Below are 26,284 nucleotides of genomic sequence, written 5' to 3'. Positions count from 1 at the left end.
CTTTGCATACCCTTATTTAACCCACACAAAGATGCCAACGGCAGGCGTGTCATAATTCATTGACGCATTATAAAGGATTAGGAAAAAGATAAAAAGCAGCTTACGGCCATACCTCTCTGGTTCCGCCCGATCTCGTCTGATCTCGGAAGCTAAGCAGAGCAGGGCCTGGTTAGTACCTGGATGGAAGACCGCCTGGGAATCCCAGGTGCCGTAAGCTTTTTCACTTCTCTCTCCGAAAGCCGCCGAGCGCCGCAGATTGTACACCTACAAATTACAAAAAGAATATCACATTGTTGAAGAGATGCATGTTTAGTGTTGTTTTAACGTTGGATATGAAAGGAAATTAGACAATATTATCCAAAATGATTCCGTTTCATGATTGCTAAATTAGTGTTGATCAACATTTACGATTGGCATACTATTGTTTGTAATTTAGCCGTTGAAATACAGGTGCTAACCCAACATGTTAGAATTGCCAGTGAAGAAAAGTAAAGTTACCTTCAGGCTTTAGGAACCTCTCTTGCCAATGCTAAGAACTGCTTCAATTTTAGAAAAAGAAACTTCTGATTATCTTTGACACGTTTTAAAGGATTAGGAAAAAGATGAAAAGCAGCTTACGGCCATACCTCTCTGGTTCCGCCCGATCTCGTCTGATCTCGGAAGCTAAGCAGAGCAGGGCCTGGTTAGTACCTGGATGGAAGACCGCCTGGGAATCCCAGGTGCCGTAAGCTTTTTCACTTCTCTCTCTGAAAGCCGCCCAGCGCCGTAGATTGTACACCTACACAATTGTAAAAAAAAATTCACATTGTAGAAGAGATGCAATAGGAAGAAGATGAAAGGTGGCTTACGTCCATACCATCGTCAGGCCATTTGAGGTGGCGGGGACTGCAATGGCCATTCACCGATTGGCTGGGACCCCTGGGCGGGTCTTCTCTAGTCCATCCAATTTTCGGCATGGGATGTCACAGCCTTCTTTGCATACCCTTATTTAACCCACACAAAGATGCCAACGGCAGGCGTGTCATAATTCATTGACGCATTATAAAGGATTAGGAAAAAGATAAAAAGCAGCTTACGGCCATACCTCTCTGGTTCCGCCCGATCTCGTCTGATCTCGGAAGCTAAGCAGAGCAGGGCCTGGTTAGTACCTGGATGGAAGACCGCCTGGGAATCCCAGGTGCCGTAAGCTTTTTCACTTCTCTCTCCGAAAGCCGCCGAGCGCCGCAGATTGTACACCTACAAATTACAAAAAGAATATCACATTGTTGAAGAGATGCATGTTTAGTGTTGTTTTAACGTTGGATATGAAAGGAAATTAGACAATAATATCCAAAATGATTCCGTTTCATGATTGCTAAATTAGTGTTGATCAACATTTACGATTGGCATACTATTGTTTGTAATTTAGCCGTTGAAATACAGGTGCTAACCCAACATGTTAGAATTGCCAGTGAAGAAAAGTAAAGTTACCTTCAGGCTTTAGGAACCTCTCTTGCCAATGCTAAGAACTGCTTCAATTTTAGAAAAAGAAACTTCTGATTATCTTTGACACGTTTTAAAGGATTAGGAAAAAGATGAAAAGCAGCTTACGGCCATACCTCTCTGGTTCCGCCCGATCTCGTCTGATCTCGGAAGCTAAGCAGAGCAGGGCCTGGTTAGTACCTGGATGGAAGACCGCCTGGGAATCCCAGGTGCCGTAAGCTTTTTCACTTCTCTCTCTGAAAGCCGCCCAGCGCCGTAGATTGTACACCTACACAATTGTAAAAAAAATGTCACATTGTAGAAGAGATGCAATAGGAAGAAGATGAAAGGTGGCTTACGTCCATACCATCGTCAGGCCATTTGAGGTGGCGGGGACTGCAATGGCCATTCACCGATTGGCTGGGACCCCTGGGCGGGTCTTCTCTAGTCCATCCAATTTTCGGCATGGGATGTCACAGCCTTCTTTGCATACCCTTATTTAACCCACACAAAGATGCCAACGGCAGGCGTGTCATAATTCATTGACGCATTATAAAGGATTAGGAAAAAGATAAAAAGCAGCTTACGGCCATACCTCTCTGGTTCCGCCCGATCTCGTCTGATCTCGGAAGCTAAGCAGAGCAGGGCCTGGTTAGTACCTGGATGGAAGACCGCCTGGGAATCCCAGGTGCCGTAAGCTTTTTCACTTCTCTCTCCGAAAGCCGCCGAGCGCCGCAGATTGTACACCTACAAATTACAAAAAGAATATCACATTGTTGAAGAGATGCATGTTTAGTGTTGTTTTAACGTTGGATATGAAAGGAAATTAGACAATATTATCCAAAATGATTCCGTTTCATGATTGCTAAATTAGTGTTGATCAACATTTACGATTGGCATACTATTGTTTGTAATTTAGCCGTTGAAATACAGGTGCTAACCCAACATGTTAGAATTGCCAGTGAAGAAAAGTAAAGTTACCTTCAGGCTTTAGGAACCTCTCTTGCCAATGCTAAGAACTGCTTCAATTTTAGAAAAAGAAACTTCTGATTATCTTTGACACGTTTTAAAGGATTAGGAAAAAGATGAAAAGCAGCTTACGGCCATACCTCTCTGGTTCCGCCCGATCTCGTCTGATCTCGGAAGCTAAGCAGAGCAGGGCCTGGTTAGTACCTGGATGGAAGACCGCCTGGGAATCCCAGGTGCCGTAAGCTTTTTCACTTCTCTCTCTGAAAGCTGCCCAGCGCCGTAGATTGTACACCTACACAATTGTAAAAAAAAATTCACATTGTAGAAGAGATGCAATAGGAAGAAGATGAAAGGTGGCTTACGTCCATACCATCGTCAGGCCATTTGAGGTGGCGGGGACTGCAATGGCCATTCACCGATTGGCTGGGACCCCTGGGCGGGTCTTCTCTAGTCCATCCAATTTTCGGCATGGGATGTCACAGCCTTCTTTGCATACCCTTATTTAACCCACACAAAGATGCCAACGGCAGGCGTGTCATAATTCATTGACGCATTATAAAGGATTAGGAAAAAGATAAAAAGCAGCTTACGGCCATACCTCTCTGGTTCCGCCCGATCTCGTCTGATCTCGGAAGCTAAGCAGAGCAGGGCCTGGTTAGTACCTGGATGGAAGACCGCCTGGGAATCCCAGGTGCCGTAAGCTTTTTCACTTCTCTCTCCGAAAGCCGCCGAGCGCCGCAGATTGTACACCTACAAATTACAAAAAGAATATCACATTGTTGAAGAGATGCATGTTTAGTGTTGTTTTAACGTTGGATATGAAAGGAAATTAGACAATAATATCCAAAATGATTCCGTTTCATGATTGCTAAATTAGTGTTGATCAACATTTACGATTGGCATACTATTGTTTGTAATTTAGCCGTTGAAATACAGGTGCTAACCCAACATGTTAGAATTGCCAGTGAAGAAAAGTAAAGTTACCTTCAGGCTTTAGGAACCTCTCTTGCCAATGCTAAGAACTGCTTCAATTTTAGAAAAAGAAACTTCTGATTATCTTTGACACGTTTTAAAGGATTAGGAAAAAGATGAAAAGCAGCTTACGGCCATACCTCTCTGGTTCCGCCCGATCTCGTCTGATCTCGGAAGCTAAGCAGAGCAGGGCCTGGTTAGTACCTGGATGGAAGACCGCCTGGGAATCCCAGGTGCCGTAAGCTTTTTCACTTCTCTCTCTGAAAGCCGCCCAGCGCCGTAGATTGTACACCTACACAATTGTAAAAAAAATGTCACATTGTAGAAGAGATGCAATAGGAAGAAGATGAAAGGTGGCTTACGTCCATACCATCGTCAGGCCATTTGAGGTGGCGGGGACTGCAATGGCCATTCACCGATTGGCTGGGACCCCTGGGCGGGTCTTCTCTAGTCCATCCAATTTTCGGCATGGGATGTCACAGCCTTCTTTGCATACCCTTATTTAACCCACACAAAGATGCCAACGGCAGGCGTGTCATAATTCATTGACGCATTATAAAGGATTAGGAAAAAGATAAAAAGCAGCTTACGGCCATACCTCTCTGGTTCCGCCCGATCTCGTCTGATCTCGGAAGCTAAGCAGAGCAGGGCCTGGTTAGTACCTGGATGGAAGACCGCCTGGGAATCCCAGGTGCCGTAAGCTTTTTCACTTCTCTCTCCGAAAGCCGCCGAGCGCCGCAGATTGTACACCTACAAATTACAAAAAGAATATCACATTGTTGAAGAGATGCATGTTTAGTGTTGTTTTAACGTTGGATATGAAAGGAAATTAGACAATATTATCCAAAATGATTCCGTTTCATGATTGCTAAATTAGTGTTGATCAACATTTACGATTGGCATACTATTGTTTGTAATTTAGCCGTTGAAATACAGGTGCTAACCCAACATGTTAGAATTGCCAGTGAAGAAAAGTAAAGTTACCTTCAGGCTTTAGGAACCTCTCTTGCCAATGCTAAGAACTGCTTCAATTTTAGAAAAAGAAACTTCTGATTATCTTTGACACGTTTTAAAGGATTAGGAAAAAGATGAAAAGCAGCTTACGGCCATACCTCTCTGGTTCCGCCCGATCTCGTCTGATCTCGGAAGCTAAGCAGAGCAGGGCCTGGTTAGTACCTGGATGGAAGACCGCCTGGGAATCCCAGGTGCCGTAAGCTTTTTCACTTCTCTCTCTGAAAGCCGCCCAGCGCCGTAGATTGTACACCTACACAATTGTAAAAAAAATGTCACATTGTAGAAGAGATGCAATAGGAAGAAGATGAAAGGTGGCTTACGTCCATACCATCGTCAGGCCATTTGAGGTGGCGGGGACTGCAATGGCCATTCACCGATTGGCTGGGACCCCTGGGCGGGTCTTCTCTAGTCCATCCAATTTTCGGCATGGGATGTCACAGCCTTCTTTGCATACCCTTATTTAACCCACACAAAGATGCCAACGGCAGGCGTGTCATAATTCATTGACGCATTATAAAGGATTAGGAAAAAGATAAAAAGCAGCTTACGGCCATACCTCTCTGGTTCCGCCCGATCTCGTCTGATCTCGGAAGCTAAGCAGAGCAGGGCCTGGTTAGTACCTGGATGGAAGACCGCCTGGGAATCCCAGGTGCCGTAAGCTTTTTCACTTCTCTCTCCGAAAGCCGCCGAGCGCCGCAGATTGTACACCTACAAATTACAAAAAGAATATCACATTGTTGAAGAGATGCATGTTTAGTGTTGTTTTAACGTTGGATATGAAAGGAAATTAGACAATATTATCCAAAATGATTCCGTTTCATGATTGCTAAATTAGTGTTGATCAACATTTACGATTGGCATACTATTGTTTGTAATTTAGCCGTTGAAATACAGGTGCTAACCCAACATGTTAGAATTGCCAGTGAAGAAAAGTAAAGTTACCTTCAGGCTTTAGGAACCTCTCTTGCCAATGCTAAGAACTGCTTCAATTTTAGAAAAAGAAACTTCTGATTATCTTTGACACGTTTTAAAGGATTAGGAAAAAGATGAAAAGCAGCTTACGGCCATACCTCTCTGGTTCCGCCCGATCTCGTCTGATCTCGGAAGCTAAGCAGAGCAGGGCCTGGTTAGTACCTGGATGGAAGACCGCCTGGGAATCCCAGGTGCCGTAAGCTTTTTCACTTCTCTCTCTGAAAGCCGCCCAGCGCCGTAGATTGTACACCTACACAATTGTAAAAAAAATGTCACATTGTAGAAGAGATGCAATAGGAAGAAGATGAAAGGTGGCTTACGTCCATACCATCGTCAGGCCATTTGAGGTGGCGGGGACTGCAATGGCCATTCACCGATTGGCTGGGACCCCTGGGCGGGTCTTCTCTAGTCCATCCAATTTTCGGCATGGGATGTCACAGCCTTCTTTGCATACCCTTATTTAACCCACACAAAGATGCCAACGGCAGGCGTGTCATAATTCATTGACGCATTATAAAGGATTAGGAAAAAGATAAAAAGCAGCTTACGGCCATACCTCTCTGGTTCCGCCCGATCTCGTCTGATCTCGGAAGCTAAGCAGAGCAGGGCCTGGTTAGTACCTGGATGGAAGACCGCCTGGGAATCCCAGGTGCCGTAAGCTTTTTCACTTCTCTCTCCGAAAGCCGCCGAGCGCCGCAGATTGTACACCTACAAATTACAAAAAGAATATCACATTGTTGAAGAGATGCATGTTTAGTGTTGTTTTAACGTTGGATATGAAAGGAAATTAGACAATATTATCCAAAATGATTCCGTTTCATGATTGCTAAATTAGTGTTGATCAACATTTACGATTGGCATACTATTGTTTGTAATTTAGCCGTTGAAATACAGGTGCTAACCCAACATGTTAGAATTGCCAGTGAAGAAAAGTAAAGTTACCTTCAGGCTTTAGGAACCTCTCTTGCCAATGCTAAGAACTGCTTCAATTTTAGAAAAAGAAACTTCTGATTATCTTTGACACGTTTTAAAGGATTAGGAAAAAGATGAAAAGCAGCTTACGGCCATACCTCTCTGGTTCCGCCCGATCTCGTCTGATCTCGGAAGCTAAGCAGAGCAGGGCCTGGTTAGTACCTGGATGGAAGACCGCCTGGGAATCCCAGGTGCCGTAAGCTTTTTCACTTCTCTCTCTGAAAGCTGCCCAGCGCCGTAGATTGTACACCTACACAATTGTAAAAAAAAATTCACATTGTAGAAGAGATGCAATAGGAAGAAGATGAAAGGTGGCTTACGTCCATACCATCGTCAGGCCATTTGAGGTGGCGGGGACTGCAATGGCCATTCACCGATTGGCTGGGACCCCTGGGCGGGTCTTCTCTAGTCCATCCAATTTTCGGCATGGGATGTCACAGCCTTCTTTGCATACCCTTATTTAACCCACACAAAGATGCCAACGGCAGGCGTGTCATAATTCATTGACGCATTATAAAGGATTAGGAAAAAGATAAAAAGCAGCTTACGGCCATACCTCTCTGGTTCCGCCCGATCTCGTCTGATCTCGGAAGCTAAGCAGAGCAGGGCCTGGTTAGTACCTGGATGGAAGACCGCCTGGGAATCCCAGGTGCCGTAAGCTTTTTCACTTCTCTCTCCGAAAGCCGCCGAGCGCCGCAGATTGTACACCTACAAATTACAAAAAGAATATCACATTGTTGAAGAGATGCATGTTTAGTGTTGTTTTAACGTTGGATATGAAAGGAAATTAGACAATAATATCCAAAATGATTCCGTTTCATGATTGCTAAATTAGTGTTGATCAACATTTACGATTGGCATACTATTGTTTGTAATTTAGCCGTTGAAATACAGGTGCTAACCCAACATGTTAGAATTGCCAGTGAAGAAAAGTAAAGTTACCTTCAGGCTTTAGGAACCTCTCTTGCCAATGCTAAGAACTGCTTCAATTTTAGAAAAAGAAACTTCTGATTATCTTTGACACGTTTTAAAGGATTAGGAAAAAGATGAAAAGCAGCTTACGGCCATACCTCTCTGGTTCCGCCCGATCTCGTCTGATCTCGGAAGCTAAGCAGAGCAGGGCCTGGTTAGTACCTGGATGGAAGACCGCCTGGGAATCCCAGGTGCCGTAAGCTTTTTCACTTCTCTCTCTGAAAGCCGCCCAGCGCCGTAGATTGTACACCTACACAATTGTAAAAAAAATGTCACATTGTAGAAGAGATGCAATAGGAAGAAGATGAAAGGTGGCTTACGTCCATACCATCGTCAGGCCATTTGAGGTGGCGGGGACTGCAATGGCCATTCACCGATTGGCTGGGACCCCTGGGCGGGTCTTCTCTAGTCCATCCAATTTTCGGCATGGGATGTCACAGCCTTCTTTGCATACCCTTATTTAACCCACACAAAGATGCCAACGGCAGGCGTGTCATAATTCATTGACGCATTATAAAGGATTAGGAAAAAGATAAAAAGCAGCTTACGGCCATACCTCTCTGGTTCCGCCCGATCTCGTCTGATCTCGGAAGCTAAGCAGAGCAGGGCCTGGTTAGTACCTGGATGGAAGACCGCCTGGGAATCCCAGGTGCCGTAAGCTTTTTCACTTCTCTCTCCGAAAGCCGCCGAGCGCCGCAGATTGTACACCTACAAATTACAAAAAGAATATCACATTGTTGAAGAGATGCATGTTTAGTGTTGTTTTAACGTTGGATATGAAAGGAAATTAGACAATATTATCCAAAATGATTCCGTTTCATGATTGCTAAATTAGTGTTGATCAACATTTACGATTGGCATACTATTGTTTGTAATTTAGCCGTTGAAATACAGGTGCTAACCCAACATGTTAGAATTGCCAGTGAAGAAAAGTAAAGTTACCTTCAGGCTTTAGGAACCTCTCTTGCCAATGCTAAGAACTGCTTCAATTTTAGAAAAAGAAACTTCTGATTATCTTTGACACGTTTTAAAGGATTAGGAAAAAGATGAAAAGCAGCTTACGGCCATACCTCTCTGGTTCCGCCCGATCTCGTCTGATCTCGGAAGCTAAGCAGAGCAGGGCCTGGTTAGTACCTGGATGGAAGACCGCCTGGGAATCCCAGGTGCCGTAAGCTTTTTCACTTCTCTCTCTGAAAGCCGCCCAGCGCCGTAGATTGTACACCTACACAATTGTAAAAAAAATGTCACATTGTAGAAGAGATGCAATAGGAAGAAGATGAAAGGTGGCTTACGTCCATACCATCGTCAGGCCATTTGAGGTGGCGGGGACTGCAATGGCCATTCACCGATTGGCTGGGACCCCTGGGCGGGTCTTCTCTAGTCCATCCAATTTTCGGCATGGGATGTCACAGCCTTCTTTGCATACCCTTATTTAACCCACACAAAGATGCCAACGGCAGGCGTGTCATAATTCATTGACGCATTATAAAGGATTAGGAAAAAGATAAAAAGCAGCTTACGGCCATACCTCTCTGGTTCCGCCCGATCTCGTCTGATCTCGGAAGCTAAGCAGAGCAGGGCCTGGTTAGTACCTGGATGGAAGACCGCCTGGGAATCCCAGGTGCCGTAAGCTTTTTCACTTCTCTCTCCGAAAGCCGCCGAGCGCCGCAGATTGTACACCTACAAATTACAAAAAGAATATCACATTGTTGAAGAGATGCATGTTTAGTGTTGTTTTAACGTTGGATATGAAAGGAAATTAGACAATATTATCCAAAATGATTCCGTTTCATGATTGCTAAATTAGTGTTGATCAACATTTACGATTGGCATACTATTGTTTGTAATTTAGCCGTTGAAATACAGGTGCTAACCCAACATGTTAGAATTGCCAGTGAAGAAAAGTAAAGTTACCTTCAGGCTTTAGGAACCTCTCTTGCCAATGCTAAGAACTGCTTCAATTTTAGAAAAAGAAACTTCTGATTATCTTTGACACGTTTTAAAGGATTAGGAAAAAGATGAAAAGCAGCTTACGGCCATACCTCTCTGGTTCCGCCCGATCTCGTCTGATCTCGGAAGCTAAGCAGAGCAGGGCCTGGTTAGTACCTGGATGGAAGACCGCCTGGGAATCCCAGGTGCCGTAAGCTTTTTCACTTCTCTCTCTGAAAGCCGCCCAGCGCCGTAGATTGTACACCTACACAATTGTAAAAAAAATGTCACATTGTAGAAGAGATGCAATAGGAAGAAGATGAAAGGTGGCTTACGTCCATACCATCGTCAGGCCATTTGAGGTGGCGGGGACTGCAATGGCCATTCACCGATTGGCTGGGACCCCTGGGCGGGTCTTCTCTAGTCCATCCAATTTTCGGCATGGGATGTCACAGCCTTCTTTGCATACCCTTATTTAACCCACACAAAGATGCCAACGGCAGGCGTGTCATAATTCATTGACGCATTATAAAGGATTAGGAAAAAGATAAAAAGCAGCTTACGGCCATACCTCTCTGGTTCCGCCCGATCTCGTCTGATCTCGGAAGCTAAGCAGAGCAGGGCCTGGTTAGTACCTGGATGGAAGACCGCCTGGGAATCCCAGGTGCCGTAAGCTTTTTCACTTCTCTCTCCGAAAGCCGCCGAGCGCCGCAGATTGTACACCTACAAATTACAAAAAGAATATCACATTGTTGAAGAGATGCATGTTTAGTGTTGTTTTAACGTTGGATATGAAAGGAAATTAGACAATATTATCCAAAATGATTCCGTTTCATGATTGCTAAATTAGTGTTGATCAACATTTACGATTGGCATACTATTGTTTGTAATTTAGCCGTTGAAATACAGGTGCTAACCCAACATGTTAGAATTGCCAGTGAAGAAAAGTAAAGTTACCTTCAGGCTTTAGGAACCTCTCTTGCCAATGCTAAGAACTGCTTCAATTTTAGAAAAAGAAACTTCTGATTATCTTTGACACGTTTTAAAGGATTAGGAAAAAGATGAAAAGCAGCTTACGGCCATACCTCTCTGGTTCCGCCCGATCTCGTCTGATCTCGGAAGCTAAGCAGAGCAGGGCCTGGTTAGTACCTGGATGGAAGACCGCCTGGGAATCCCAGGTGCCGTAAGCTTTTTCACTTCTCTCTCTGAAAGCCGCCCAGCGCCGTAGATTGTACACCTACACAATTGTAAAAAAAAATTCACATTGTAGAAGAGATGCAATAGGAAGAAGATGAAAGGTGGCTTACGTCCATACCATCGTCAGGCCATTTGAGGTGGCGGGGACTGCAATGGCCATTCACCGATTGGCTGGGACCCCTGGGCGGGTCTTCTCTAGTCCATCCAATTTTCGGCATGGGATGTCACAGCCTTCTTTGCATACCCTTATTTAACCCACACAAAGATGCCAACGGCAGGCGTGTCATAATTCATTGACGCATTATAAAGGATTAGGAAAAAGATAAAAAGCAGCTTACGGCCATACCTCTCTGGTTCCGCCCGATCTCGTCTGATCTCGGAAGCTAAGCAGAGCAGGGCCTGGTTAGTACCTGGATGGAAGACCGCTTGGGAATCCCAGGTGCCGTAAGCTTTTTCACTTCTCTCTCCGAAAGCCGCCGAGCGCCGCAGATTGTACACCTACAAATTACAAAAAGAATATCACATTGTTGAAGAGATGCATGTTTAGTGTTGTTTTAACGTTGGATATGAAAGGAAATTAGACAATAATATCCAAAATGATTCCGTTTCATGATTGCTAAATTAGTGTTGATCAACATTTACGATTGGCATACTATTGTTTGTAATTTAGCCGTTGAAATACAGGTGCTAACCCAACATGTTAGAATTGCCAGTGAAGAAAAGTAAAGTTACCTTCAGGCTTTAGGAACCTCTCTTGCCAATGCTAAGAACTGCTTCAATTTTAGAAAAAGAAACTTCTGATTATCTTTGACACGTTTTAAAGGATTAGGAAAAAGATGAAAAGCAGCTTACGGCCATACCTCTCTGGTTCCGCCCGATCTCGTCTGATCTCGGAAGCTAAGCAGAGCAGGGCCTGGTTAGTACCTGGATGGAAGACCGCCTGGGAATCCCAGGTGCCGTAAGCTTTTTCACTTCTCTCTCTGAAAGCCGCCCAGCGCCGTAGATTGTACACCTACACAATTGTAAAAAAAATGTCACATTGTAGAAGAGATGCAATAGGAAGAAGATGAAAGGTGGCTTACGTCCATACCATCGTCAGGCCATTTGAGGTGGCGGGGACTGCAATGGCCATTCACCGATTGGCTGGGACCCCTGGGCGGGTCTTCTCTAGTCCATCCAATTTTCGGCATGGGATGTCACAGCCTTCTTTGCATACCCTTATTTAACCCACACAAAGATGCCAACGGCAGGCGTGTCATAATTCATTGACGCATTATAAAGGATTAGGAAAAAGATAAAAAGCAGCTTACGGCCATACCTCTCTGGTTCCGCCCGATCTCGTCTGATCTCGGAAGCTAAGCAGAGCAGGGCCTGGTTAGTACCTGGATGGAAGACCGCCTGGGAATCCCAGGTGCCGTAAGCTTTTTCACTTCTCTCTCCGAAAGCCGCCGAGCGCCGCAGATTGTACACCTACAAATTACAAAAAGAATATCACATTGTTGAAGAGATGCATGTTTAGTGTGGTTTTAACGTTGGATATGAAAGGAAATTAGACAATATTATCCAAAATGATTCCGTTTCATGATTGCTAAATTAGTGTTGATCAACATTTACGATTGGCATACTATTGTTTGTAATTTAGCCGTTGAAATACAGGTGCTAACCCAACATGTTAGAATTGCCAGTGAAGAAAAGTAAAGTTACCTTCAGGCTTTAGGAACCTCTCTTGCCAATGCTAAGAACTGCTTCAATTTTAGAAAAAGAAACTTCTGATTATCTTTGACACGTTTTAAAGGATTAGGAAAAAGATGAAAAGCAGCTTACGGCCATACCTCTCTGGTTCCGCGCGATCTCGTCTGATCTCGGAAGCTAAGCAGAGCAGGGCCTGGTTAGTACCTGGATGGAAGACCGCCTGGGAATCCCAGGTGCCGTAAGCTTTTTCACTTCTCTCTCTGAAAGCCGCCCAGCGCCGTAGATTGTACACCTACACAATTGTAAAAAAAAATTCACATTGTAGAAGAGATGCAATAGGAAGAAGATGAAAGGTGGCTTACGTCCATACCATCGTCAGGCCATTTGAGGTGGCGGGGACTGCAATGGCCATTCACCGATTGGCTGGGACCCCTGGGCGGGTCTTCTCTAGTCCATCCAATTTTCGGCATGGGATGTCACAGCCTTCTTTGCATACCCTTATTTAACCCACACAAAGATGCCAACGGCAGGCGTGTCATAATTCATTGACGCATTATAAAGGATTAGGAAAAAGATAAAAAGCAGCTTACGGCCATACCTCTCTGGTTCCGCCCGATCTCGTCTGATCTCGGAAGCTAAGCAGAGCAGGGCCTGGTTAGTACCTGGATGGAAGACCGCCTGGGAATCCCAGGTGCCGTAAGCTTTTTCACTTCTCTCTCCGAAAGCCGCCGAGCGCCGCAGATTGTACACCTACAAATTACAAAAAGAATATCACATTGTTGAAGAGATGCATGTTTAGTGTTGTTTTAACGTTGGATATGAAAGGAAATTAGACAATATTATCCAAAATGATTCCGTTTCATGATTGCTAAATTAGTGTTGATCAACATTTACGATTGGCATACTATTGTTTGTAATTTAGCCGTTGAAATACAGGTGCTAACCCAACATGTTAGAATTGCCAGTGAAGAAAAGTAAAGTTACCTTCAGGCTTTAGGAACCTCTCTTGCCAATGCTAAGAACTGCTTCAATTTTAGAAAAAGAAACTTCTGATTATCTTTGACACGTTTTAAAGGATTAGGAAAAAGATGAAAAGCAGCTTACGGCCATACCTCTCTGGTTCCGCCCGATCTCGTCTGATCTCGGAAGCTAAGCAGAGCAGGGCCTGGTTAGTACCTGGATGGAAGACCGCCTGGGAATCCCAGGTGCCGTAAGCTTTTTCACTTCTCTCTCTGAAAGCCGCCCAGCGCCGTAGATTGTACACCTACACAATTGTAAAAAAAAATTCACATTGTAGAAGAGATGCAATAGGAAGAAGATGAAAGGTGGCTTACGTCCATACCATCGTCAGGCCATTTGAGGTGGCGGGGACTGCAATGGCCATTCACCGATTGGCTGGGACCCCTGGGCGGGTCTTCTCTAGTCCATCCAATTTTCGGCATGGGATGTCACAGCCTTCTTTGCATACCCTTATTTAACCCACACAAAGATGCCAACGGCAGGCGTGTCATAATTCATTGACGCATTATAAAGGATTAGGAAAAAGATAAAAAGCAGCTTACGGCCATACCTCTCTGGTTCCGCCCGATCTCGTCTGATCTCGGAAGCTAAGCAGAGCAGGGCCTGGTTAGTACCTGGATGGAAGACCGCTTGGGAATCCCAGGTGCCGTAAGCTTTTTCACTTCTCTCTCCGAAAGCCGCCGAGCGCCGCAGATTGTACACCTACAAATTACAAAAAGAATATCACATTGTTGAAGAGATGCATGTTTAGTGTTGTTTTAACGTTGGATATGAAAGGAAATTAGACAATAATATCCAAAATGATTCCGTTTCATGATTGCTAAATTAGTGTTGATCAACATTTACGATTGGCATACTATTGTTTGTAATTTAGCCGTTGAAATACAGGTGCTAACCCAACATGTTAGAATTGCCAGTGAAGAAAAGTAAAGTTACCTTCAGGCTTTAGGAACCTCTCTTGCCAATGCTAAGAACTGCTTCAATTTTAGAAAAAGAAACTTCTGATTATCTTTGACACGTTTTAAAGGATTAGGAAAAAGATGAAAAGCAGCTTACGGCCATACCTCTCTGGTTCCGCCCGATCTCGTCTGATCTCGGAAGCTAAGCAGAGCAGGGCCTGGTTAGTACCTGGATGGAAGACCGCCTGGGAATCCCAGGTGCCGTAAGCTTTTTCACTTCTCTCTCTGAAAGCCGCCCAGCGCCGTAGATTGTACACCTACACAATTGTAAAAAAAATGTCACATTGTAGAAGAGATGCAATAGGAAGAAGATGAAAGGTGGCTTACGTCCATACCATCGTCAGGCCATTTGAGGTGGCGGGGACTGCAATGGCCATTCACCGATTGGCTGGGACCCCTGGGCGGGTCTTCTCTAGTCCATCCAATTTTCGGCATGGGATGTCACAGCCTTCTTTGCATACCCTTATTTAACCCACACAAAGATGCCAACGGCAGGCGTGTCATAATTCATTGACGCATTATAAAGGATTAGGAAAAAGATAAAAAGCAGCTTACGGCCATACCTCTCTGGTTCCGCCCGATCTCGTCTGATCTCGGAAGCTAAGCAGAGCAGGGCCTGGTTAGTACCTGGATGGAAGACCGCCTGGGAATCCCAGGTGCCGTAAGCTTTTTCACTTCTCTCTCCGAAAGCCGCCGAGCGCCGCAGATTGTACACCTACAAATTACAAAAAGAATATCACATTGTTGAAGAGATGCATGTTTAGTGTGGTTTTAACGTTGGATATGAAAGGAAATTAGACAATATTATCCAAAATGATTCCGTTTCATGATTGCTAAATTAGTGTTGATCAACATTTACGATTGGCATACTATTGTTTGTAATTTAGCCGTTGAAATACAGGTGCTAACCCAACATGTTAGAATTGCCAGTGAAGAAAAGTAAAGTTACCTTCAGGCTTTAGGAACCTCTCTTGCCAATGCTAAGAACTGCTTCAATTTTAGAAAAAGAAACTTCTGATTATCTTTGACACGTTTTAAAGGATTAGGAAAAAGATGAAAAGCAGCTTACGGCCATACCTCTCTGGTTCCGCGCGATCTCGTCTGATCTCGGAAGCTAAGCAGAGCAGGGCCTGGTTAGTACCTGGATGGAAGACCGCCTGGGAATCCCAGGTGCCGTAAGCTTTTTCACTTCTCTCTCTGAAAGCCGCCCAGCGCCGTAGATTGTACACCTACACAATTGTAAAAAAAAATTCACATTGTAGAAGAGATGCAATAGGAAGAAGATGAAAGGTGGCTTACGTCCATACCATCGTCAGGCCATTTGAGGTGGCGGGGACTGCAATGGCCATTCACCGATTGGCTGGGACCCCTGGGCGGGTCTTCTCTAGTCCATCCAATTTTCGGCATGGGATGTCACAGCCTTCTTTGCATACCCTTATTTAACCCACACAAAGATGCCAACGGCAGGCGTGTCATAATTCATTGACGCATTATAAAGGATTAGGAAAAAGATAAAAAGCAGCTTACGGCCATACCTCTCTGGTTCCGCCCGATCTCGTCTGATCTCGGAAGCTAAGCAGAGCAGGGCCTGGTTAGTACCTGGATGGAAGACCGCCTGGGAATCCCAGGTGCCGTAAGCTTTTTCACTTCTCTCTCCGAAAGCCGCCGAGCGCCGCAGATTGTACACCTACAAATTACAAAAAGAATATCACATTGTTGAAGAGATGCATGTTTAGTGTTGTTTTAACGTTGGATATGAAAGGAAATTAGACAATATTATCCAAAATGATTCCGTTTCATGATTGCTAAATTAGTGTTGATCAACATTTACGATTGGCATACTATTGTTTGTAATTTAGCCGTTGAAATACAGGTGCTAACCCAACATGTTAGAATTGCCAGTGAAGAAAAGTAAAGTTACCTTCAGGCTTTAGGAACCTCTCTTGCCAATGCTAAGAACTGCTTCAATTTTAGAAAAAGAAACTTCTGATTATCTTTGACACGTTTTAAAGGATTAGGAAAAAGATGAAAAGCAGCTTACGGCCATACCTCTCTGGTTCCGCCCGATCTCGTCTGATCTCGGAAGCTAAGCAGAGCAGGGCCTGGTTAGTACCTGGATGGAAGACCGCCTGGGAATCCCAGGTGCCGTAAGCTTTTTCACTTCTCTCTCTGAAAGCCGCCCAGCGCCGTAGATTGTACACCTACACAATTGTAAAAAAAAATTCACATTGTAGAAGAGATGCAATAGGAAGAAGATGAAAGGTGGCTTACGTCCATACCATCGTCAGGCCATTTGAGGTGGCGGGGACTGCAATGGCCATTCACCGATTGGCTGGGACCCCTGGGCGGGTCTTCTCTAGTCCATCCAATTTTCGGCATGGGATGTCACAGCCTTCTTTGCATACCCTTATTTAACCCACACAAAGATGCCAACGGCAGGCGTGTCATAATTCATTGACGCATTATAAAGGATTAGGAAAAAGATAAAAAGCAGCTTACGGCCATACCTCTCTGGTTCCGCCCGATCTCGTCTGATCTCGGAAGCTAAGCAGAGCAGGGCCTGGTTAGTACCTGGATGGAAGACCGCCTGGGAATCCCAGGTGCCGTAAGCTTTTTCACTTCTCTCTCCGAAAGCCGCCGAGCGCCGCAGATTGTACACCTACAAATTACAAAAAGAATATCACATTGTTGAAGAGATGCATGTTTAGTGTTGTTTTAACGTTGGATATGAAAGGAAATTAGACAATAATATCCAAAATGATTCCGTTTCATGATTGCTAAATTAGTGTTGATCAACATTTACGATTGGCATACTATTGTTTGTAATTTAGCCGTTGAAATACAGGTGCTAACCCAACATGTTAGAATTGCCAGTGAAGAAAAGTAAAGTTACCTTCAGGCTTTAGGAACCTCTCTTGCCAATGCTAAGAACTGCTTCAATTTTAGAAAAAGAAACTTCTGATTATCTTTGACACGTTTTAAAGGATTAGGAAAAAGATGAAAAGCAGCTTACGGCCATACCTCTCTGGTTCCGCCCGATCTCGTCTGATCTCGGAAGCTAAGCAGAGCAGGGCCTGGTTAGTACCTGGATGGAAGACCGCCTGGGAATCCCAGGTGCCGTAAGCTTTTTCACTTCTCTCTCTGAAAGCCGCCCAGCGCCGTAGATTGTACACCTACACAATTGTAAAAAAAATGTCACATTGTAGAAGAGATGCAATAGGAAGAAGATGAAAGGTGGCTTACGTCCATACCATCGTCAGGCCATTTGAGGTGGCGGGACTGCAATGGCCATTCACCGATTGGCTGGGACCCCTGGGCGGGTCTTCTCTAGTCCATCCAATTTTCGGCATGGGATGTCACAGCCTTCTTTGCATACCCTTATTTAACCCACACAAAGATGCCAACGGCAGGCGTGTCATAATTCATTGACGCATTATAAAGGATTAGGAAAAAGATAAAAAGCAGCTTACGGCCATACCTCTCTGGTTCCGCCCGATCTCGTCTGATCTCGGAAGCTAAGCAGAGCAGGGCCTGGTTAGTACCTGGATGGAAGACCGCCTGGGAATCCCAGGTGCCGTAAGCTTTTTCACTTCTCTCTCCGAAAGCCGCCGAGCGCCGCAGATTGTACACCTACAAATTACAAAAAGAATATCACATTGTTGAAGAGATGCATGTTTAGTGTTGTTTTAACGTTGGATATGAAAGGAAATTAGACAATATTATCCAAAATGATTCCGTTTCATGATTGCTAAATTAGTGTTGATCAACATTTACGATTGGCATACTATTGTTTGTAATTTAGCCGTTGAAATACAGGTGCTAACCCAACATGTTAGAATTGCCAGTGAAGAAAAGTAAAGTTACCTTCAGGCTTTAGGAACCTCTCTTGCCAATGCTAAGAACTGCTTCAATTTTAGAAAAAGAAACTTCTGATTATCTTTGACACGTTTTAAAGGATTAGGAAAAAGATGAAAAGCAGCTTACGGCCATACCTCTCTGGTTCCGCCCGATCTCGTCTGATCTCGGAAGCTAAGCAGAGCAGGGCCTGGTTAGTACCTGGATGGAAGACCGCCTGGGAATCCCAGGTGCCGTAAGCTTTTTCACTTCTCTCTCTGAAAGCCGCCCAGCGCCGTAGATTGTACACCTACACAATTGTAAAAAAAAATTCACATTGTAGAAGAGATGCAATAGGAAGAAGATGAAAGGTGGCTTACGTCCATACCATCGTCAGGCCATTTGAGGTGGCGGGGACTGCAATGGCCATTCACCGATTGGCTGGGACCCCTGGGCGGGTCTTCTCTAGTCCATCCAATTTTCGGCATGGGATGTCACAGCCTTCTTTGCATACCCTTATTTAACCCACACAAAGATGCCAACGGCAGGCGTGTCATAATTCATTGACGCATTATAAAGGATTAGGAAAAAGATGAAAAGCAGCTTACGGCCATACCTCTCTGGTTCCGCCCGATCTCGTCTGATCTCGGAAGCTAAGCAGAGCAGGGCCTGGTTAGTACCTGGATGGAAGACCGCCTGGGAATCCCAGGTGCCGTAAGCTTTTTCACTTCTCTCTCTGAAAGCCGCCCAGCGCCGTAGATTGTACACCTACACAATTGTAAAAAAAAATTCACATTGTAGAAGAGATGCAATAGGAAGAAGATGAAAGGTGGCTTACGTCCATACCATCGTCAGGCCATTTGAGGTGGCGGGGACTGCAATGGCCATTCACCGATTGGCTGGGACCCCTGGGCGGGTCTTCTCTAGTCCATCCAATTTTCGGCATGGGATGTCACAGCCTTCTTTGCATACCCTTATTTAACCCACACAAAGATGCCAACGGCAGGCGTGTCATAATTCATTGACGCATTATAAAGGATTAGGAAAAAGATAAAAAGCAGCTTACGGCCATACCTCTCTGGTTCCGCCCGATCTCGTCTGATCTCGGAAGCTAAGCAGAGCAGGGCCTGGTTAGTACCTGGATGGAAGACCGCCTGGGAATCCCAGGTGCCGTAAGCTTTTTCACTTCTCTCTCCGAAAGCCGCCGAGCGCCGCAGATTGTACACCTACAAATTACAAAAAGAATATCACATTGTTGAAGAGATGCATGTTTAGTGTTGTTTTAACGTTGGATATGAAAGGAAATTAGACAATATTATCCAAAATGATTCCGTTTCATGATTGCTAAATTAGTGTTGATCAACATTTACGATTGGCATACTATTGTTTGTAATTTAGCCGTTGAAATACAGGTGCTAACCCAACATGTTAGAATTGCCAGTGAAGAAAAGTAAAGTTACCTTCAGGCTTTAGGAACCTCTCTTGCCAATGCTAAGAACTGCTTCAATTTTAGAAAAAGAAACTTCTGATTATCTTTGACACGTTTTAAAGGATTAGGAAAAAGATGAAAAGCAGCTTACGGCCATACCTCTCTGGTTCCGCCCGATCTCGTCTGATCTCGGAAGCTAAGCAGAGCAGGGCCTGGTTAGTACCTGGATGGAAGACCGCCTGGGAATCCCAGGTGCCGTAAGCTTTTTCACTTCTCTCTCTGAAAGCCGCCCAGCGCCGTAGATTGTACACCTACACAATTGTAAAAAAAATGTCACATTGTAGAAGAGATGCAATAGGAAGAAGATGAAAGGTGGCTTACGTCCATACCATCGTCAGGCCATTTGAGGTGGCGGGGACTGCAATGGCCATTCACCGATTGGCTGGGACCCCTGGGCGGGTCTTCTCTAGTCCATCCAATTTTCGGCATGGGATGTCACAGCCTTCTTTGCATACCCTTATTTAACCCACACAAAGATGCCAACGGCAGGCGTGTCATAATTCATTGACGCATTATAAAGGATTAGGAAAAAGATAAAAAGCAGCTTACGGCCATACCTCTCTGGTTCCGCCCGATCTCGTCTGATCTCGGAAGCTAAGCAGAGCAGGGCCTGGTTAGTACCTGGATGGAAGACCGCCTGGGAATCCCAGGTGCCGTAAGCTTTTTCACTTCTCTCTCCGAAAGCCGCCGAGCGCCGCAGATTGTACACCTACAAATTACAAAAAGAATATCACATTGTTGAAGAGATGCATGTTTAGTGTTGTTTTAACGTTGGATATGAAAGGAAATTAGACAATATTATCCAAAATGATTCCGTTTCATGATTGCTAAATTAGTGTTGATCAACATTTACGATTGGCATACTATTGTTTGTAATTTAGCCGTTGAAATACAGGTGCTAACCCAACATGTTAGAATTGCCAGTGAAGAAAAGTAAAGTTACCTTCAGGCTTTAGGAACCTCTCTTGCCAATGCTAAGAACTGCTTCAATTTTAGAAAAAGAAACTTCTGATTATCTTTGACACGTTTTAAAGGATTAGGAAAAAGATGAAAAGCAGCTTACGGCCATACCTCTCTGGTTCCGCCCGATCTCGTCTGATCTCGGAAGCTAAGCAGAGCAGGGCCTGGTTAGTACCTGGATGGAAGACCGCCTGGGAATCCCAGGTGCCGTAAGCTTTTTCACTTCTCTCTCTGAAAGCCGCCCAGCGCCGTAGATTGTACACCTACACAATTGTAAAAAAAATGTCACATTGTAGAAGAGATGCAATAGGAAGAAGATGAAAGGTGGCTTACGTCCATACCATCGTCAGGCCATTTGAGGTGGCGGGGACTGCAATGGCCATTCACCGATTGGCTGGGACCCCTGGGCGGGTCTTCTCTAGTCCATCCAATTTTCGGCATGGGATGTCACAGCCTTCTTTGCATACCCTTATTTAACCCACACAAAGATGCCAACGGCAGGCGTGTCATAATTCATTGACGCATTATAAAGGATTAGGAAAAAGATAAAAAGCAGCTTACGGCCATACCTCTCTGGTTCCGCCCGATCTCGTCTGATCTCGGAAGCTAAGCAGAGCAGGGCCTGGTTAGTACCTGGATGGAAGACCGCCTGGGAATCCCAGGTGCCGTAAGCTTTTTCACTTCTCTCTCTGAAAGCCGCCCAGCGCCGTAGATTGTACACCTACACAATTGTAAAAAAAATGTCACATTGTAGAAGAGATGCAATAGGAAGAAGATGAAAGGTGGCTTACGTCCATACCATCGTCAGGCCATTTGAGGTGGCGGGGACTGCAATGGCCATTCACCGATTGGCTGGGACCCCTGGGCGGGTCTTCTCTAGTCCATCCAATTTTCGGCATGGGATGTCACAGCCTTCTTTGCATACCCTTATTTAACCCACACAAAGATGCCAACGGCAGGCGTGTCATAATTCATTGACGCATTATAAAGGATTAGGAAAAAGATAAAAAGCAGCTTACGGCCATACCTCTCTGGTTCCGCCCGATCTCGTCTGATCTCGGAAGCTAAGCAGAGCAGGGCCTGGTTAGTACCTGGATGGAAGACCGCTTGGGAATCCCAGGTGCCGTAAGCTTTTTCACTTCTCTCTCCGAAAGCCGCCGAGCGCCGCAGATTGTACACCTACAAATTACAAAAAGAATATCACATTGTTGAAGAGATGCATGTTTAGTGTTGTTTTAACGTTGGATATGAAAGGAAATTAGACAATAATATCCAAAATGATTCCGTTTCATGATTGCTAAATTAGTGTTGATCAACATTTACGATTGGCATACTATTGTTTGTAATTTAGCCGTTGAAATACAGGTGCTAACCCAACATGTTAGAATTGCCAGTGAAGAAAAGTAAAGTTACCTTCAGGCTTTAGGAACCTCTCTTGCCAATGCTAAGAACTGCTTCAATTTTAGAAAAAGAAACTTCTGATTATCTTTGACACGTTTTAAAGGATTAGGAAAAAGATGAAAAGCAGCTTACGGCCATACCTCTCTGGTTCCGCCCGATCTCGTCTGATCTCGGAAGCTAAGCAGAGCAGGGCCTGGTTAGTACCTGGATGGAAGACCGCCTGGGAATCCCAGGTGCCGTAAGCTTTTTCACTTCTCTCTCTGAAAGCCGCCCAGCGCCGTAGATTGTACACCTACACAATTGTAAAAAAAATGTCACATTGTAGAAGAGATGCAATAGGAAGAAGATGAAAGGTGGCTTACGTCCATACCATCGTCAGGCCATTTGAGGTGGCGGGGACTGCAATGGCCATTCACCGATTGGCTGGGACCCCTGGGCGGGTCTTCTCTAGTCCATCCAATTTTCGGCATGGGATGTCACAGCCTTCTTTGCATACCCTTATTTAACCCACACAAAGATGCCAACGGCAGGCGTGTCATAATTCATTGACGCATTATAAAGGATTAGGAAAAAGATAAAAAGCAGCTTACGGCCATACCTCTCTGGTTCCGCCCGATCTCGTCTGATCTCGGAAGCTAAGCAGAGCAGGGCCTGGTTAGTACCTGGATGGAAGACCGCCTGGGAATCCCAGGTGCCGTAAGCTTTTTCACTTCTCTCTCCGAAAGCCGCCGAGCGCCGCAGATTGTACACCTACAAATTACAAAAAGAATATCACATTGTTGAAGAGATGCATGTTTAGTGTGGTTTTAACGTTGGATATGAAAGGAAATTAGACAATATTATCCAAAATGATTCCGTTTCATGATTGCTAAATTAGTGTTGATCAACATTTACGATTGGCATACTATTGTTTGTAATTTAGCCGTTGAAATACAGGTGCTAACCCAACATGTTAGAATTGCCAGTGAAGAAAAGTAAAGTTACCTTCAGGCTTTAGGAACCTCTCTTGCCAATGCTAAGAACTGCTTCAATTTTAGAAAAAGAAACTTCTGATTATCTTTGACACGTTTTAAAGGATTAGGAAAAAGATGAAAAGCAGCTTACGGCCATACCTCTCTGGTTCCGCGCGATCTCGTCTGATCTCGGAAGCTAAGCAGAGCAGGGCCTGGTTAGTACCTGGATGGAAGACCGCCTGGGAATCCCAGGTGCCGTAAGCTTTTTCACTTCTCTCTCTGAAAGCCGCCCAGCGCCGTAGATTGTACACCTACACAATTGTAAAAAAAAATTCACATTGTAGAAGAGATGCAATAGGAAGAAGATGAAAGGTGGCTTACGTCCATACCATCGTCAGGCCATTTGAGGTGGCGGGGACTGCAATGGCCATTCACCGATTGGCTGGGACCCCTGGGCGGGTCTTCTCTAGTCCATCCAATTTTCGGCATGGGATGTCACAGCCTTCTTTGCATACCCTTATTTAACCCACACAAAGATGCCAACGGCAGGCGTGTCATAATTCATTGACGCATTATAAAGGATTAGGAAAAAGATAAAAAGCAGCTTACGGCCATACCTCTCTGGTTCCGCCCGATCTCGTCTGATCTCGGAAGCTAAGCAGAGCAGGGCCTGGTTAGTACCTGGATGGAAGACCGCCTGGGAATCCCAGGTGCCGTAAGCTTTTTCACTTCTCTCTCCGAAAGCCGCCGAGCGCCGCAGATTGTACACCTACAAATTACAAAAAGAATATCACATTGTTGAAGAGATGCATGTTTAGTGTTGTTTTAACGTTGGATATGAAAGGAAATTAGACAATATTATCCAAAATGATTCCGTTTCATGATTGCTAAATTAGTGTTGATCAACATTTACGATTGGCATACTATTGTTTGTAATTTAGCCGTTGAAATACAGGTGCTAACCCAACATGTTAGAATTGCCAGTGAAGAAAAGTAAAGTTACCTTCAGGCTTTAGGAACCTCTCTTGCCAATGCTAAGAACTGCTTCAATTTTAGAAAAAGAAACTTCTGATTATCTTTGACACGTTTTAAAGGATTAGGAAAAAGATGAAAAGCAGCTTACGGCCATACCTCTCTGGTTCCGCCCGATCTCGTCTGATCTCGGAAGCTAAGCAGAGCAGGGCCTGGTTAGTACCTGGATGGAAGACCGCCTGGGAATCCCAGGTGCCGTAAGCTTTTTCACTTCTCTCTCTGAAAGCCGCCCAGCGCCGTAGATTGTACACCTACACAATTGTAAAAAAAATGTCACATTGTAGAAGAGATGCAATAGGAAGAAGATGAAAGGTGGCTTACGTCCATACCATCGTCAGGCCATTTGAGGTGGCGGGGACTGCAATGGCCATTCACCGATTGGCTGGGACCCCTGGGCGGGTCTTCTCTAGTCCATCCAATTTTCGGCATGGGATGTCACAGCCTTCTTTGCATACCCTTATTTAACCCACACAAAGATGCCAACGGCAGGCGTGTCATAATTCATTGACGCATTATAAAGGATTAGGAAAAAGATAAAAAGCAGCTTACGGCCATACCTCTCTGGTTCCGCCCGATCTCGTCTGATCTCGGAAGCTAAGCAGAGCAGGGCCTGGTTAGTACCTGGATGGAAGACCGCCTGGGAATCCCAGGTGCCGTAAGCTTTTTCACTTCTCTCTCCGAAAGCCGCCGAGCGCCGCAGATTGTACACCTACAAATTACAAAAAGAATATCACATTGTTGAAGAGATGCATGTTTAGTGTTGTTTTAACGTTGGATATGAAAGGAAATTAGACAATAATATCCAAAATGATTCCGTTTCATGATTGCTAAATTAGTGTTGATCAACATTTACGATTGGCATACTATTGTTTGTAATTTAGCCGTTGAAATACAGGTGCTAACCCAACATGTTAGAATTGCCAGTGAAGAAAAGTAAAGTTACCTTCAGGCTTTAGGAACCTCTCTTGCCAATGCTAAGAACTGCTTCAATTTTAGAAAAAGAAACTTCTGATTATCTTTGACACGTTTTAAAGGATTAGGAAAAAGATGAAAAGCAGCTTACGGCCATACCTCTCTGGTTCCGCCCGATCTCGTCTGATCTCGGAAGCTAAGCAGAGCAGGGCCTGGTTAGTACCTGGATGGAAGACCGCCTGGGAATCCCAGGTGCCGTAAGCTTTTTCACTTCTCTCTCTGAAAGCCGCCCAGCGCCGTAGATTGTACACCTACACAATTGTAAAAAAAATGTCACATTGTAGAAGAGATGCAATAGGAAGAAGATGAAAGGTGGCTTACGTCCATACCATCGTCAGGCCATTTGAGGTGGCGGGACTGCAATGGCCATTCACCGATTGGCTGGGACCCCTGGGCGGGTCTTCTCTAGTCCATCCAATTTTCGGCATGGGATGTCACAGCCTTCTTTGCATACCCTTATTTAACCCACACAAAGATGCCAACGGCAGGCGTGTCATAATTCATTGACGCATTATAAAGGATTAGGAAAAAGATAAAAAGCAGCTTACGGCCATACCTCTCTGGTTCCGCCCGATCTCGTCTGATCTCGGAAGCTAAGCAGAGCAGGGCCTGGTTAGTACCTGGATGGAAGACCGCCTGGGAATCCCAGGTGCCGTAAGCTTTTTCACTTCTCTCTCCGAAAGCCGCCGAGCGCCGCAGATTGTACACCTACAAATTACAAAAAGAATATCACATTGTTGAAGAGATGCATGTTTAGTGTTGTTTTAACGTTGGATATGAAAGGAAATTAGACAATATTATCCAAAATGATTCCGTTTCATGATTGCTAAATTAGTGTTGATCAACATTTACGATTGGCATACTATTGTTTGTAATTTAGCCGTTGAAATACAGGTGCTAACCCAACATGTTAGAATTGCCAGTGAAGAAAAGTAAAGTTACCTTCAGGCTTTAGGAACCTCTCTTGCCAATGCTAAGAACTGCTTCAATTTTAGAAAAAGAAACTTCTGATTATCTTTGACACGTTTTAAAGGATTAGGAAAAAGATGAAAAGCAGCTTACGGCCATACCTCTCTGGTTCCGCCCGATCTCGTCTGATCTCGGAAGCTAAGCAGAGCAGGGCCTGGTTAGTACCTGGATGGAAGACCGCCTGGGAATCCCAGGTGCCGTAAGCTTTTTCACTTCTCTCTCTGAAAGCCGCCCAGCGCCGTAGATTGTACACCTACACAATTGTAAAAAAAAATTCACATTGTAGAAGAGATGCAATAGGAAGAAGATGAAAGGTGGCTTACGTCCATACCATCGTCAGGCCATTTGAGGTGGCGGGGACTGCAATGGCCATTCACCGATTGGCTGGGACCCCTGGGCGGGTCTTCTCTAGTCCATCCAATTTTCGGCATGGGATGTCACAGCCTTCTTTGCATACCCTTATTTAACCCACACAAAGATGCCAACGGCAGGCGTGTCATAATTCATTGACGCATTATAAAGGATTAGGAAAAAGATGAAAAGCA

The 26,284-nt window shown here is 44.7% G+C and overlaps 54 non-coding genes across 54 annotated transcripts; all 54 read left to right on the top strand.

The window, feature by feature from the left end:
* The first annotated feature begins 98 nt into the window (after positions 1–98).
* LOC134123885 (5S ribosomal RNA) lies at positions 99–217 on the top strand. The gene has a single exon (XR_009955368.1). It is a non-coding gene; the product is annotated as a 5S ribosomal RNA (ribosomal RNA).
* A 395-nt stretch (positions 218–612) lies between these two features.
* On the top strand, positions 613–731 carry LOC134123884 (5S ribosomal RNA). Its single transcript, XR_009955367.1, has one exon. It is a non-coding gene; the product is annotated as a 5S ribosomal RNA (ribosomal RNA).
* A 339-nt stretch (positions 732–1,070) lies between these two features.
* LOC134123883 (5S ribosomal RNA) lies at positions 1,071–1,189 on the top strand. The gene has a single exon (XR_009955366.1). It is a non-coding gene; the product is annotated as a 5S ribosomal RNA (ribosomal RNA).
* A 395-nt stretch (positions 1,190–1,584) lies between these two features.
* Positions 1,585–1,703, top strand: LOC134123882 (5S ribosomal RNA). The gene has a single exon (XR_009955365.1). It is a non-coding gene; the product is annotated as a 5S ribosomal RNA (ribosomal RNA).
* Positions 1,704–2,042: 339 nt separating this feature from the next.
* LOC134123881 (5S ribosomal RNA) lies at positions 2,043–2,161 on the top strand. Its single transcript, XR_009955364.1, has one exon. It is a non-coding gene; the product is annotated as a 5S ribosomal RNA (ribosomal RNA).
* A 395-nt stretch (positions 2,162–2,556) lies between these two features.
* On the top strand, positions 2,557–2,675 carry LOC134123880 (5S ribosomal RNA). The gene has a single exon (XR_009955363.1). It is a non-coding gene; the product is annotated as a 5S ribosomal RNA (ribosomal RNA).
* Positions 2,676–3,014: 339 nt separating this feature from the next.
* On the top strand, positions 3,015–3,133 carry LOC134123878 (5S ribosomal RNA). The gene has a single exon (XR_009955361.1). It is a non-coding gene; the product is annotated as a 5S ribosomal RNA (ribosomal RNA).
* Positions 3,134–3,528: 395 nt separating this feature from the next.
* LOC134123877 (5S ribosomal RNA) lies at positions 3,529–3,647 on the top strand. The gene has a single exon (XR_009955360.1). It is a non-coding gene; the product is annotated as a 5S ribosomal RNA (ribosomal RNA).
* Positions 3,648–3,986: 339 nt separating this feature from the next.
* Positions 3,987–4,105, top strand: LOC134123876 (5S ribosomal RNA). Its single transcript, XR_009955359.1, has one exon. It is a non-coding gene; the product is annotated as a 5S ribosomal RNA (ribosomal RNA).
* Positions 4,106–4,500: 395 nt separating this feature from the next.
* LOC134123875 (5S ribosomal RNA) lies at positions 4,501–4,619 on the top strand. Its single transcript, XR_009955358.1, has one exon. It is a non-coding gene; the product is annotated as a 5S ribosomal RNA (ribosomal RNA).
* A 339-nt stretch (positions 4,620–4,958) lies between these two features.
* On the top strand, positions 4,959–5,077 carry LOC134123874 (5S ribosomal RNA). Its single transcript, XR_009955357.1, has one exon. It is a non-coding gene; the product is annotated as a 5S ribosomal RNA (ribosomal RNA).
* Positions 5,078–5,472: 395 nt separating this feature from the next.
* Positions 5,473–5,591, top strand: LOC134123873 (5S ribosomal RNA). The gene has a single exon (XR_009955356.1). It is a non-coding gene; the product is annotated as a 5S ribosomal RNA (ribosomal RNA).
* Positions 5,592–5,930: 339 nt separating this feature from the next.
* On the top strand, positions 5,931–6,049 carry LOC134123872 (5S ribosomal RNA). The gene has a single exon (XR_009955355.1). It is a non-coding gene; the product is annotated as a 5S ribosomal RNA (ribosomal RNA).
* A 395-nt stretch (positions 6,050–6,444) lies between these two features.
* LOC134123871 (5S ribosomal RNA) lies at positions 6,445–6,563 on the top strand. The gene has a single exon (XR_009955354.1). It is a non-coding gene; the product is annotated as a 5S ribosomal RNA (ribosomal RNA).
* Positions 6,564–6,902: 339 nt separating this feature from the next.
* LOC134123870 (5S ribosomal RNA) lies at positions 6,903–7,021 on the top strand. Its single transcript, XR_009955353.1, has one exon. It is a non-coding gene; the product is annotated as a 5S ribosomal RNA (ribosomal RNA).
* A 395-nt stretch (positions 7,022–7,416) lies between these two features.
* On the top strand, positions 7,417–7,535 carry LOC134123869 (5S ribosomal RNA). Its single transcript, XR_009955352.1, has one exon. It is a non-coding gene; the product is annotated as a 5S ribosomal RNA (ribosomal RNA).
* A 339-nt stretch (positions 7,536–7,874) lies between these two features.
* LOC134123867 (5S ribosomal RNA) lies at positions 7,875–7,993 on the top strand. Its single transcript, XR_009955350.1, has one exon. It is a non-coding gene; the product is annotated as a 5S ribosomal RNA (ribosomal RNA).
* A 395-nt stretch (positions 7,994–8,388) lies between these two features.
* Positions 8,389–8,507, top strand: LOC134123866 (5S ribosomal RNA). Its single transcript, XR_009955349.1, has one exon. It is a non-coding gene; the product is annotated as a 5S ribosomal RNA (ribosomal RNA).
* A 339-nt stretch (positions 8,508–8,846) lies between these two features.
* LOC134123865 (5S ribosomal RNA) lies at positions 8,847–8,965 on the top strand. Its single transcript, XR_009955348.1, has one exon. It is a non-coding gene; the product is annotated as a 5S ribosomal RNA (ribosomal RNA).
* Positions 8,966–9,360: 395 nt separating this feature from the next.
* On the top strand, positions 9,361–9,479 carry LOC134123864 (5S ribosomal RNA). Its single transcript, XR_009955347.1, has one exon. It is a non-coding gene; the product is annotated as a 5S ribosomal RNA (ribosomal RNA).
* A 339-nt stretch (positions 9,480–9,818) lies between these two features.
* LOC134123863 (5S ribosomal RNA) lies at positions 9,819–9,937 on the top strand. The gene has a single exon (XR_009955346.1). It is a non-coding gene; the product is annotated as a 5S ribosomal RNA (ribosomal RNA).
* Positions 9,938–10,332: 395 nt separating this feature from the next.
* LOC134123862 (5S ribosomal RNA) lies at positions 10,333–10,451 on the top strand. Its single transcript, XR_009955345.1, has one exon. It is a non-coding gene; the product is annotated as a 5S ribosomal RNA (ribosomal RNA).
* A 339-nt stretch (positions 10,452–10,790) lies between these two features.
* On the top strand, positions 10,791–10,909 carry LOC134124099 (5S ribosomal RNA). The gene has a single exon (XR_009955582.1). It is a non-coding gene; the product is annotated as a 5S ribosomal RNA (ribosomal RNA).
* A 395-nt stretch (positions 10,910–11,304) lies between these two features.
* Positions 11,305–11,423, top strand: LOC134123861 (5S ribosomal RNA). The gene has a single exon (XR_009955344.1). It is a non-coding gene; the product is annotated as a 5S ribosomal RNA (ribosomal RNA).
* A 339-nt stretch (positions 11,424–11,762) lies between these two features.
* On the top strand, positions 11,763–11,881 carry LOC134123860 (5S ribosomal RNA). The gene has a single exon (XR_009955343.1). It is a non-coding gene; the product is annotated as a 5S ribosomal RNA (ribosomal RNA).
* A 395-nt stretch (positions 11,882–12,276) lies between these two features.
* LOC134124106 (5S ribosomal RNA) lies at positions 12,277–12,395 on the top strand. Its single transcript, XR_009955589.1, has one exon. It is a non-coding gene; the product is annotated as a 5S ribosomal RNA (ribosomal RNA).
* Positions 12,396–12,734: 339 nt separating this feature from the next.
* Positions 12,735–12,853, top strand: LOC134123859 (5S ribosomal RNA). Its single transcript, XR_009955342.1, has one exon. It is a non-coding gene; the product is annotated as a 5S ribosomal RNA (ribosomal RNA).
* Positions 12,854–13,248: 395 nt separating this feature from the next.
* LOC134123858 (5S ribosomal RNA) lies at positions 13,249–13,367 on the top strand. Its single transcript, XR_009955341.1, has one exon. It is a non-coding gene; the product is annotated as a 5S ribosomal RNA (ribosomal RNA).
* A 339-nt stretch (positions 13,368–13,706) lies between these two features.
* LOC134124098 (5S ribosomal RNA) lies at positions 13,707–13,825 on the top strand. The gene has a single exon (XR_009955581.1). It is a non-coding gene; the product is annotated as a 5S ribosomal RNA (ribosomal RNA).
* Positions 13,826–14,220: 395 nt separating this feature from the next.
* Positions 14,221–14,339, top strand: LOC134123856 (5S ribosomal RNA). The gene has a single exon (XR_009955339.1). It is a non-coding gene; the product is annotated as a 5S ribosomal RNA (ribosomal RNA).
* Positions 14,340–14,678: 339 nt separating this feature from the next.
* On the top strand, positions 14,679–14,797 carry LOC134123855 (5S ribosomal RNA). Its single transcript, XR_009955338.1, has one exon. It is a non-coding gene; the product is annotated as a 5S ribosomal RNA (ribosomal RNA).
* Positions 14,798–15,192: 395 nt separating this feature from the next.
* On the top strand, positions 15,193–15,311 carry LOC134124105 (5S ribosomal RNA). Its single transcript, XR_009955588.1, has one exon. It is a non-coding gene; the product is annotated as a 5S ribosomal RNA (ribosomal RNA).
* Positions 15,312–15,650: 339 nt separating this feature from the next.
* Positions 15,651–15,769, top strand: LOC134123854 (5S ribosomal RNA). Its single transcript, XR_009955337.1, has one exon. It is a non-coding gene; the product is annotated as a 5S ribosomal RNA (ribosomal RNA).
* Positions 15,770–16,164: 395 nt separating this feature from the next.
* On the top strand, positions 16,165–16,283 carry LOC134123853 (5S ribosomal RNA). The gene has a single exon (XR_009955336.1). It is a non-coding gene; the product is annotated as a 5S ribosomal RNA (ribosomal RNA).
* Positions 16,284–16,622: 339 nt separating this feature from the next.
* LOC134123852 (5S ribosomal RNA) lies at positions 16,623–16,741 on the top strand. Its single transcript, XR_009955335.1, has one exon. It is a non-coding gene; the product is annotated as a 5S ribosomal RNA (ribosomal RNA).
* Positions 16,742–17,136: 395 nt separating this feature from the next.
* On the top strand, positions 17,137–17,255 carry LOC134123851 (5S ribosomal RNA). The gene has a single exon (XR_009955334.1). It is a non-coding gene; the product is annotated as a 5S ribosomal RNA (ribosomal RNA).
* Positions 17,256–17,593: 338 nt separating this feature from the next.
* LOC134123850 (5S ribosomal RNA) lies at positions 17,594–17,712 on the top strand. Its single transcript, XR_009955333.1, has one exon. It is a non-coding gene; the product is annotated as a 5S ribosomal RNA (ribosomal RNA).
* A 395-nt stretch (positions 17,713–18,107) lies between these two features.
* On the top strand, positions 18,108–18,226 carry LOC134123849 (5S ribosomal RNA). The gene has a single exon (XR_009955332.1). It is a non-coding gene; the product is annotated as a 5S ribosomal RNA (ribosomal RNA).
* Positions 18,227–18,565: 339 nt separating this feature from the next.
* Positions 18,566–18,684, top strand: LOC134123848 (5S ribosomal RNA). The gene has a single exon (XR_009955331.1). It is a non-coding gene; the product is annotated as a 5S ribosomal RNA (ribosomal RNA).
* Positions 18,685–19,023: 339 nt separating this feature from the next.
* Positions 19,024–19,142, top strand: LOC134123847 (5S ribosomal RNA). Its single transcript, XR_009955330.1, has one exon. It is a non-coding gene; the product is annotated as a 5S ribosomal RNA (ribosomal RNA).
* A 395-nt stretch (positions 19,143–19,537) lies between these two features.
* On the top strand, positions 19,538–19,656 carry LOC134123845 (5S ribosomal RNA). Its single transcript, XR_009955328.1, has one exon. It is a non-coding gene; the product is annotated as a 5S ribosomal RNA (ribosomal RNA).
* A 339-nt stretch (positions 19,657–19,995) lies between these two features.
* Positions 19,996–20,114, top strand: LOC134123844 (5S ribosomal RNA). Its single transcript, XR_009955327.1, has one exon. It is a non-coding gene; the product is annotated as a 5S ribosomal RNA (ribosomal RNA).
* A 395-nt stretch (positions 20,115–20,509) lies between these two features.
* Positions 20,510–20,628, top strand: LOC134123843 (5S ribosomal RNA). The gene has a single exon (XR_009955326.1). It is a non-coding gene; the product is annotated as a 5S ribosomal RNA (ribosomal RNA).
* Positions 20,629–20,967: 339 nt separating this feature from the next.
* Positions 20,968–21,086, top strand: LOC134123842 (5S ribosomal RNA). Its single transcript, XR_009955325.1, has one exon. It is a non-coding gene; the product is annotated as a 5S ribosomal RNA (ribosomal RNA).
* Positions 21,087–21,425: 339 nt separating this feature from the next.
* On the top strand, positions 21,426–21,544 carry LOC134124097 (5S ribosomal RNA). Its single transcript, XR_009955580.1, has one exon. It is a non-coding gene; the product is annotated as a 5S ribosomal RNA (ribosomal RNA).
* Positions 21,545–21,939: 395 nt separating this feature from the next.
* On the top strand, positions 21,940–22,058 carry LOC134123841 (5S ribosomal RNA). The gene has a single exon (XR_009955324.1). It is a non-coding gene; the product is annotated as a 5S ribosomal RNA (ribosomal RNA).
* A 339-nt stretch (positions 22,059–22,397) lies between these two features.
* On the top strand, positions 22,398–22,516 carry LOC134123840 (5S ribosomal RNA). Its single transcript, XR_009955323.1, has one exon. It is a non-coding gene; the product is annotated as a 5S ribosomal RNA (ribosomal RNA).
* A 395-nt stretch (positions 22,517–22,911) lies between these two features.
* LOC134124104 (5S ribosomal RNA) lies at positions 22,912–23,030 on the top strand. The gene has a single exon (XR_009955587.1). It is a non-coding gene; the product is annotated as a 5S ribosomal RNA (ribosomal RNA).
* Positions 23,031–23,369: 339 nt separating this feature from the next.
* LOC134123839 (5S ribosomal RNA) lies at positions 23,370–23,488 on the top strand. The gene has a single exon (XR_009955322.1). It is a non-coding gene; the product is annotated as a 5S ribosomal RNA (ribosomal RNA).
* Positions 23,489–23,883: 395 nt separating this feature from the next.
* LOC134123838 (5S ribosomal RNA) lies at positions 23,884–24,002 on the top strand. The gene has a single exon (XR_009955321.1). It is a non-coding gene; the product is annotated as a 5S ribosomal RNA (ribosomal RNA).
* A 339-nt stretch (positions 24,003–24,341) lies between these two features.
* On the top strand, positions 24,342–24,460 carry LOC134123837 (5S ribosomal RNA). The gene has a single exon (XR_009955320.1). It is a non-coding gene; the product is annotated as a 5S ribosomal RNA (ribosomal RNA).
* Positions 24,461–24,855: 395 nt separating this feature from the next.
* LOC134123836 (5S ribosomal RNA) lies at positions 24,856–24,974 on the top strand. The gene has a single exon (XR_009955319.1). It is a non-coding gene; the product is annotated as a 5S ribosomal RNA (ribosomal RNA).
* A 338-nt stretch (positions 24,975–25,312) lies between these two features.
* Positions 25,313–25,431, top strand: LOC134123834 (5S ribosomal RNA). Its single transcript, XR_009955317.1, has one exon. It is a non-coding gene; the product is annotated as a 5S ribosomal RNA (ribosomal RNA).
* Positions 25,432–25,826: 395 nt separating this feature from the next.
* On the top strand, positions 25,827–25,945 carry LOC134123833 (5S ribosomal RNA). Its single transcript, XR_009955316.1, has one exon. It is a non-coding gene; the product is annotated as a 5S ribosomal RNA (ribosomal RNA).
* The last annotated feature ends 339 nt before the right edge of the window (positions 25,946–26,284 follow it).

Source organism: Pungitius pungitius, unplaced genomic scaffold (genome assembly GCF_949316345.1).
Source record: "Pungitius pungitius unplaced genomic scaffold, fPunPun2.1 scaffold_42, whole genome shotgun sequence".
Lineage (NCBI taxonomy): Eukaryota > Metazoa > Chordata > Actinopteri > Perciformes > Gasterosteidae > Pungitius > Pungitius pungitius.
This window is presented reverse-complemented; position numbering and strand designations above follow the sequence as displayed.